This window comes from Leptonychotes weddellii, chromosome 1 (genome assembly GCF_054177405.1).
Source record: "Leptonychotes weddellii isolate Sample4059 chromosome 1, ASM5417740v2, whole genome shotgun sequence".
Classification (NCBI taxonomy): Eukaryota; Metazoa; Chordata; class Mammalia; order Carnivora; family Phocidae; genus Leptonychotes; species Leptonychotes weddellii.
Window position 1 is genome coordinate 72457431 of NC_138369.1, and position 8068 is coordinate 72465498.

Below are 8068 nucleotides of genomic sequence, written 5' to 3' on the forward strand. Positions count from 1 at the left end.
CTCATGCTTACTCTCTCTCTCTTAGATAAATAAATAAATCTTTAGAAATTAAAAAAAATATATGTCATCTCATTTATAAACACATATTAAAAATTCTAAACAAATGTTGTCAAACTGAATCTAACATCACATAAAAGAGATAATACCCAATGACTTAACCCAAATTTATTACAAGAATGCAAGTTTGGCTCAGCAGTAGAAAATGTATTCATATAACTTATTATATTAAAAGAATAAAAAAAATCAGATGATCACCATAGATGTAGAAAAGGGATTAAATAAAATTCAACCTTCATTTATAATAGCAATTTTAAGAAGACTCTCAGGAAAGAGGACTGTCCTAAATTTGGTAAAACATGTCTATGATAAACCTACAGCAAACATGCACTCAATATTAAAATAATTTCTTTTGATGTCAGGTAAAGCACATTTACTGGATGATCTAGCAGATTATATACAAAACTTTCTAAAATGAAAAAAATAAGAATTGGAAATAAACAAAAATATCCTATTTCATAGGTATTATGAGAAACTATTTGAGAAAAACAAAAAATATTGTTTCTTTCTAATTTTTACCTATTTTTTCATATATTGTATATTGTCTAAGTCTGTATACTTTAAAAATGTAAGGAATCTTCAAATAATATATTCGATCTTAAAAGAGGATTAAGCAAGTTTGCTAAATGTAACATTAATAAATAAAAGCCAGTTGCATTTTATATACCAGTAGCAGACAGAAAACATAACTTAAAAAAATGCAATTTAGAAGATCAACAAAAACATAAGATATACAGAAATATATCCAACATGGTATGTGTGAGATCGTCATGTCGACAGTTTTAAAATTTAAAAGCCGTAAAGGAGATCAGATAAATGGAAGAACCAATCAGTTCATCGATAGGAAGATAATATTTTTAAAGATGACAGCTGTCCCCAAATTAATCTCTAGATAAAATGCAGTTCCAATTGGAATCCCAGGAGGATTTTTGTGAAACTCCTAAAATTTATAAAGAATGGCAAATGGCCCAAAATAATCAAGACACTACTAAAGAAACTAACCCTGCCAGATAATAAGACTTTTTAGGAAGTTCTAGTAATGAAGACAAGGTGGTGTTGGTGAAGGCATAAATAGAAAACTGAAGAATACAAAGCCTACAAATTCTACTACATTAAAATTAAGAATAAACAGCCAACTGGGGGTTGCTAGGCCTGGGGGTGGGAGAATGCGGAGCAACTGTGTAATGGGTATGGGGTTTCCTTTTGGGGGTGATAAAAATTCTGGACCTAGACAGAGGTGATGGGTGCATGGCATGGTGAATGTACTAAATCTCACTGAATTGTTAACTTTAAAATGGTTACTTTTGTGTTATGTAAAATTCACCTCAATTAAAAAATACAATGATAATAATACCAAAAAAAAAATTCTGTCTGTTAAGAAATATAATAGTGTAAAAAGGTAACTCACAAGCTGAGTGAAAATTGCAACACAAATAAACTGAGAAAGAATTCAATTCCAAAATATATAATGTCTTCACATGGACATGTTTTTACAGCAAAAAAAAAATCATGCCTTTCCCATAAACATGCAAAAAGTGACCAATATCCTTAATGAGGAAAATCTAATTTAAAACCTGAAGGAGACAACATTTCACACCCATCAGATTAACAATAACAATAATAATAATTACATAATATAATAATAAAATCTCACAATACCAAATTTTAGCCAGAACATGAAGCAATGTTGTATCTTGTACACTACTGATTGGATTACAAAATGCTGCAACTACTCTGGAAACCTATTTGGAATTACCTCTAAAGCTGCAGATGCTCTTTTCCTATGACCCAGCTATTGCACCCCTAGGTAAGCACTCCAGAGAAACTTACACATATGCCCCAGATGACATTGTTTATACTAGCAAAAAATTAGAAACCATCTAACTGCCCTTCATCTGTAAAATGTGTAAGTAAACTGTACATTCAAAGCATGGTAAAGTATATAACAGTGAACAAGAATGAACTTTGCCTATACATTTCAATGTGAATGAGTTTCAAAATTCAATGTCAAACATAAAAGCAAGCAGTGGAAGAATTTTATTTTGCAGGAGTCTGTTTACATAAATGTTAAAATTGCAAATTAAAGACCATAAATTGGGAATGTACATATAGTAATATTTTACTTTGTTTTGTTTAAGATCTTACTTTTAAGTACTCTCTACACCCAACATGGGGCTCAAACTCATGACCCTGAGATCAGGAGTCACGTGCTCTACCGACTGAGCCAGCCAGGTGCTCCATATAGTAATATTTTAAAGAAAAGTGAGAGACTGATTAACAGAAAATGCGGTATAGTGGTTACTTTCATAGGGGATAAAGGGAGAGCCATATAGGAAGGGGCACCTAGGAGGTTAAAGGCACTGGGATTGTCCAGTTCTTATGCTGGTCAGTGCAAGTTTGCTCATCTTATTATTATATATTAACATTCTTTCAAATGTGCTTATACATTTCACATGTATATGCTATATGCATGCTGTGTTTCACAATTTTTAAAAAGAAAAAAGAAAAACTTGCAGAGATCACAATATATTCCAATTGGACAAATGAGTAAAGCCAACCCATAATGTGCTATGAATAGGTATTTGTGATTTTGGAAGAAAAAAATAAATACCCAATGATATAACATTTTATATGGATTCCAAAAATGCTTACCAGTTTCCATGGAGGAGTCTCAGGTATGCCACAGTTCCTCAAAGTAAAATTACTACTGTATTCTTCAGGATTCTTTTGGTTGTAAATGAGAGAAACCTAAAAACCTAACTATCTTAGACAAACAAGTAGAATGCATTGGAGGATTCATGGGACCCTGGGAAGAGTAGGAGTGCAGCTAGCCTCAGAAGCCTCACACTTCTACCATAGAACAGAAGAGTTATAGTTCACTTGTTTTTGCTTAAGACAGGTTTTTTAGGTTCTTAAACAGAGTGAAAGGAATCCTAAGTAATACAATTAGTAATTTTACTTTGAACAAAAGATTCTTTTGCTGTCTTTTGCCTCTGTTTAACTCCATGTAGCTGCTTTCTTCTCCTATATCAGTGTCCTCTGCAAGGCAAAAAATATGATTGGTGACTACACGAGGGCTTCATATTTCCAAGCTTCACCACAGAGAGGAATGGAAACACTTTCCCTGGCAACCAAGTTTTAAAATCTCAGAGAAAGGTTCTGAATGGCCCAGCCTAAGTCAGATGCCCATCCCTGGGCTAATCAACTGTGAGCCAGTGGGTAGCATCTGTAAGAAGATGGTGACACCACCAAGTCAAGTCCCATTGCTTGAATGAGAGGGAGATTCCGTCTTATCCCTTAGTGCTCAGCTTAAATATCCCTTCTCCAAAATGCCTCTCTCCACTACACCATTTACAGTGGGTGCCCTCCTCTTATCCTCTCTCATGGCACCCTGTTGCTTTTGCAGCACTTACCACACTAGGTAACTCCTTTAGTTTTATTTATTTGTTTACCTGATACAGTAGGCAAAATCATGCCCTCCCCCAAAGATGTCCATGTCCTAATCCTCAGAACCTGTGAATAAATTTCCTTACATGACAAAAGGGAACTTTGTAGATGTGATTAAGGCTACTGGACCTTGAGATGGAGAGATTATTCTGGTGAGTCCATTCTAATCACGTGAATCTTAAAAGCTGAGGACCTTTCCCAGCTGTGGTCACAAAAAGATGTGACGACAAAGGAAAGGTCAAAGGAATGTGACATGAGAAGGACTTACTCTGATGTTGTTGGCTTTGGTGATGGAGGAAGGGATACCATGAGTCAAGGAAAAGAGGTGGCCTCTAGAAGCTGGAAAAAATAAGGAAATGAATTCTCTCCTATAGCCTACAGAAGGAAATGCACCTTGATTTTAGCCTCTGTGAGACCCGTGTTGGACTTCTGACCTACGGAATTGCAAGATAATAAACTTGTACAGTTTTAAGCCACTAAATTTGTGGTGATTTGTTACAACAGCAATAAACAACTAATATCCCTGGCCATTGTCTTTTACTAGAATGTAGTCTTCAAGAAAGAGGGAATATTTCTTTTTCATCTCCATGCACAGTAACTAACACATACTTGTTGAATGAATAAATAGATTAATTAAATGAATGAATGAAGAAATTTGTGACTCATATCCAAAAGTTCATCTTGCAGTCTTCATAGGAAGTGTTTATCTTCCCTCTATGGGAGTCACAAATGTGGAGAATCAAATAGAAATTGAAGCTGATGATCTCAAGTTTCTCTCTATGGGTCAGAAGGGAAAACCTTGGCTGAGAAAAATGTGAAAAATAAGCCCTCTTCTGCAAAGAGAGAAGAATTATGCCAAGCCAAGAGGACAATCAAAGATGCTAGCAAATCATAGAGCTGGGACAGCACTTACTCTTTATTTGAGCCTTCAGATGGGATGTGTTTTCAGTCAGCTGACATTTCCTATCCAATTTCCAGAAAGTTCCCGCTGTCACAAGCCTGGTAAAATACTGGGTCATCCACATCAACTCCAAAATGGTTTCTTCTCCGGTGCAGTCAGATTTTATGATTTATGCCCATTAATGGAAACTAGTAACTTTTCCAGAAGAAAAATGATGGCATGTTCTGAGGAATGTATCCTTTTTCAGGCAATTTGTTTTTGAAGAGAAGTTCAAGTTACTGATCCGATAATTCACTCTGTTTCTATGGGTTCAGCAATAGAATACCTTTAGTACTGAGAACCCACTAGTTAAAACTGGCAGCTCTTTTCACCTGGGATAATAAAGTAATTGTGCCACAAAATGAGCAGGCCACTGTAAGGAAGAGGTTAGAGCAGTATCATCTGAGACAGATGCAGAACCATTAAAATACAATAAAATGTATGCTGCAAAACAAGTTGTTTGAGGGCTAAAAAATGGGTCTTGACTATTTTCATGTAAAACTTTTGTTTCTACGCCATATCCTTAACCAAAGCCACATATGTATATACACGTGTGTATGTATGTACACGTGTATACATATGTATGTATATGTCAGCTGTAGCTAGCATATAATTTCTTACTTAAAACATGTACATATGGAATGGCTTTGTATGGTGGTCCAGCCAACTCATGAAGCTCCAGGCAGAGAAAATGTGCCTTACCCCAGAGTCCAGGAGCACCCACTGGCAGTAAATCATTATTCCCATCTGCAGATGAATTCCACATCTGAATTAGCCTTACTCTCACTTTCTTCTTCCCTTTCTCTCCACCAAATATTCTTAGATCCTTGAATTTCCATCTCTCTTCATGGTAACTGTGGAGGAAATGATTTTGGACGGAATTAAGTGGGCCCAGGTGGTATATAGTATGTACTAGCTCCCAGCATAACATCTGCTTCCGATTCTTCAAAGCTTCTTATTTCTACAACAGTCGTCTTTGTCTGTTCTCTCTTTTTTGTAGTTCTGTTGGGTTGTTTTTTTCTTCCTATTTCAAGTCCCTGGAAGAAAGAGGAAATGGGGTGGAGGACATAGAAATTTCCATATGCTTCCTCAGATGATAGCATGTAGTTATGTCTGTTGATCTATGATGGCTCACACTTTCTAGACCAGCACTGTCCAACAGAGTTTTCTGTTCTGTATCTGCACTATGTCTGTCTACTAGCTTCATCGACCTACTGAGCACTTAAAATGTAGATAGTCTAACGACTAACTGAAGTTTTAATTTTGTTTAATTTTAAGTAATTTAAATTTAGCTGTCTGTGGCTAGTAGCCAACACTTGATGAGCATTAGAGAATTCTACTTCACTTTTTTCTATATGTTATACTTTATACATTATACTTGATTTACTTAAGACAAAATCCTTCAAGGTTAAAGTTTGCATCTCAAACATTGTGTTCCTAAGCCTAACCACTCTGTCTCTCTCTCTCTCTTTCTCTTTCTGAAGTTCACTCATACCTTGTTTCCTCTATTATTCTTATTCTCTTCTCAGTCATATTCCAATTACTTACACACACACACACACACACACACACACACACACACCCCAGAATGCTAGATACCATGCAGAAAGAAGAGTCTGTCATTCCTATGTATATTACTTCTGAAAAAAAAATGTGAGAGAAAAGGGGGAAATGTGTGATGGCCAGTCTCATAACATTTTCAAATGTAAATATTAGGGAAAGTTTATAAATACAGTGCAATGTGTACATGCAGAGCCATGAGTTGCAGCTCATTACAGAGTACTTTTGCAATGACAATGCTTTGTCCAAATTGAAACGTGTGATGAAGTGTTATTAACTAGGGAAGGAAAAGCAAAACAGAATTGGAGATTTTTGTTAAGTTTAGACCTTTAATAACTTCAGAGTTGTGTGAAATGCTTTTTTTTTTTTTTCCATCAAGGAATGTTTTTCTTTTCTTAAGCCATTGTTGGTCAAGTGAATGTTTAATAAATAACTTGCTTTTATTCCTAAGTGGTAGGTTGGACTGTGTAACTAATAAAGCCTGTTGTTTGACAGTCCTGCTGACCGTCTTTCTATCATAGAAATAAAGATGGTTACATGCTGTTTTGAATACAACCAGATCCAAAACCTCCCATCAGAAGTTAAGGCTTAGTTTCTAAATTTAGTACCCATAGTTTCTCAAATGTGACTGCTAATAAAAAGAATTTCATTACAACAAAACATTCCTTAGGAGAACTAGCATGCTGTTCTAGTGGTCCCTTCCTATTGAGTGCTGTCTTCACCAGCAAATACCAACATAGCAGGTTTCACCATGATCTTTCAAAGTTGAGTTATGGCCCTAAAATCCTTTTTCGTAATGTTTTGGTTCTGCTAGGAATCAGATCTGAAATAGGATTGGTGTACTTGGTTTATTTCAGAGATATAGTCACACTTGTCTGCCAGTAAGCAGGTGATACAGGAAAGAAAAGGTAATCAATGGAGAGTGTGTTATTAAGCCAGCTACTATTATGAGTGACTAGGGTTTAATCCCAGGGATTAAGTGGGATACAGTGGGGGTGCCTTGATGGCTCAGTCAGTTAAGTGTCTACCTTCGGCTCAGGTCATGATCCCAGGATCCTGGGATCAAGTCCCACATCGGGCTCCTTGCACTGCAGGGAGCCTGCTTCTCCCCCTGCCTGATGCTCTCCCTCCTGTGCTCTCTCTCTCCCTCTCTCTCACAAATAAATAAATACAATCTTTAAAAAAATAAGTGGATACAGTGTAAAATATTGTATAAGGGACACGGGCATTGGGATACTTATACTTCTATAGCCGCTAGTCATTGGTTAAGGAATGCCTTGGAGAGTATGTGAATTTCCAGACATATCAGTCAGGTGACATTGGTTCTTCTGACAAAGGGCAGGAACTGACCCTTAGAAGCCAGGCTGGCATGCACCAGGAAGACGAATGGTTCTGAGGGCATATGGGCAGAGTTTTGACAGAATCTGTTACATAAATATTATATGAAATGGAATTCTTCTTAAAGAAGAGCAGTTTTATAGAGTTCATTTTAGTTATTCCAAATATTGCATTTTCTAGCTGAAAGAGGGACTAGTCTAGAATTTGGTGGTTCTTCCATATTTGGTTCAATATTTAATGATTTTCAATAATGACCTCCCCATATTTCTAAGGATAAGGAGGATCCATCTTTATTTTGTAAAGAAGCTACTCTATATCCTTGATGTTTTAGCCACATGACTTTTCCTAATTTGCTTAAATTTTTATTCATATAAAATAACCTAAATGTGAGACAGGAGTCCATCAAAATCCTAAAGGAGAACACAGGCAGCAACCTCTTCAACCTCAGCTGCAGCAACTTCTTCCTAGAAACATCACCAAAGGCAAGGGAAGCAAGGGCAAAAATGAATTATTGGGACTTCATCAAGATGAAAAGCTTTTGCACAGCAAAAGAAACAGTCAACAAAACCAAAAGACAGCCGACAGAATGGGAGAAGATATTTGCAAATGACATATCAAATAAAGGGCTAGTATCCAAAATCTATAAAGAACTTATCAAACTCAACACCCAAAGAACAAATGATCCAATCAAGAAATGGGCAGAAGACATGAACAGACATTTTTCCA

The 8068-nt window shown here is 36.1% G+C and overlaps 1 long non-coding RNA gene across 1 annotated transcript in view; it reads right to left on the reverse strand.

The window, feature by feature from the left end:
• Window positions 1-2148: 2148 nt before the first annotated feature.
• The window catches only part of LOC145717133 (uncharacterized), a 106392-nt gene continuing 100472 nt past the window's right edge, over window positions 2149-8068 (reverse strand). Inside the window, exons 2-3 of the long non-coding RNA XR_014140167.1 lie at window positions 4418-5481; window positions 2149-3096 (exon numbers count right to left, since the gene is read on the reverse strand). This is a non-coding gene — a long non-coding RNA (uncharacterized LOC145717133). The remainder of the gene's footprint in view (window positions 3097-4417; window positions 5482-8068) is intronic.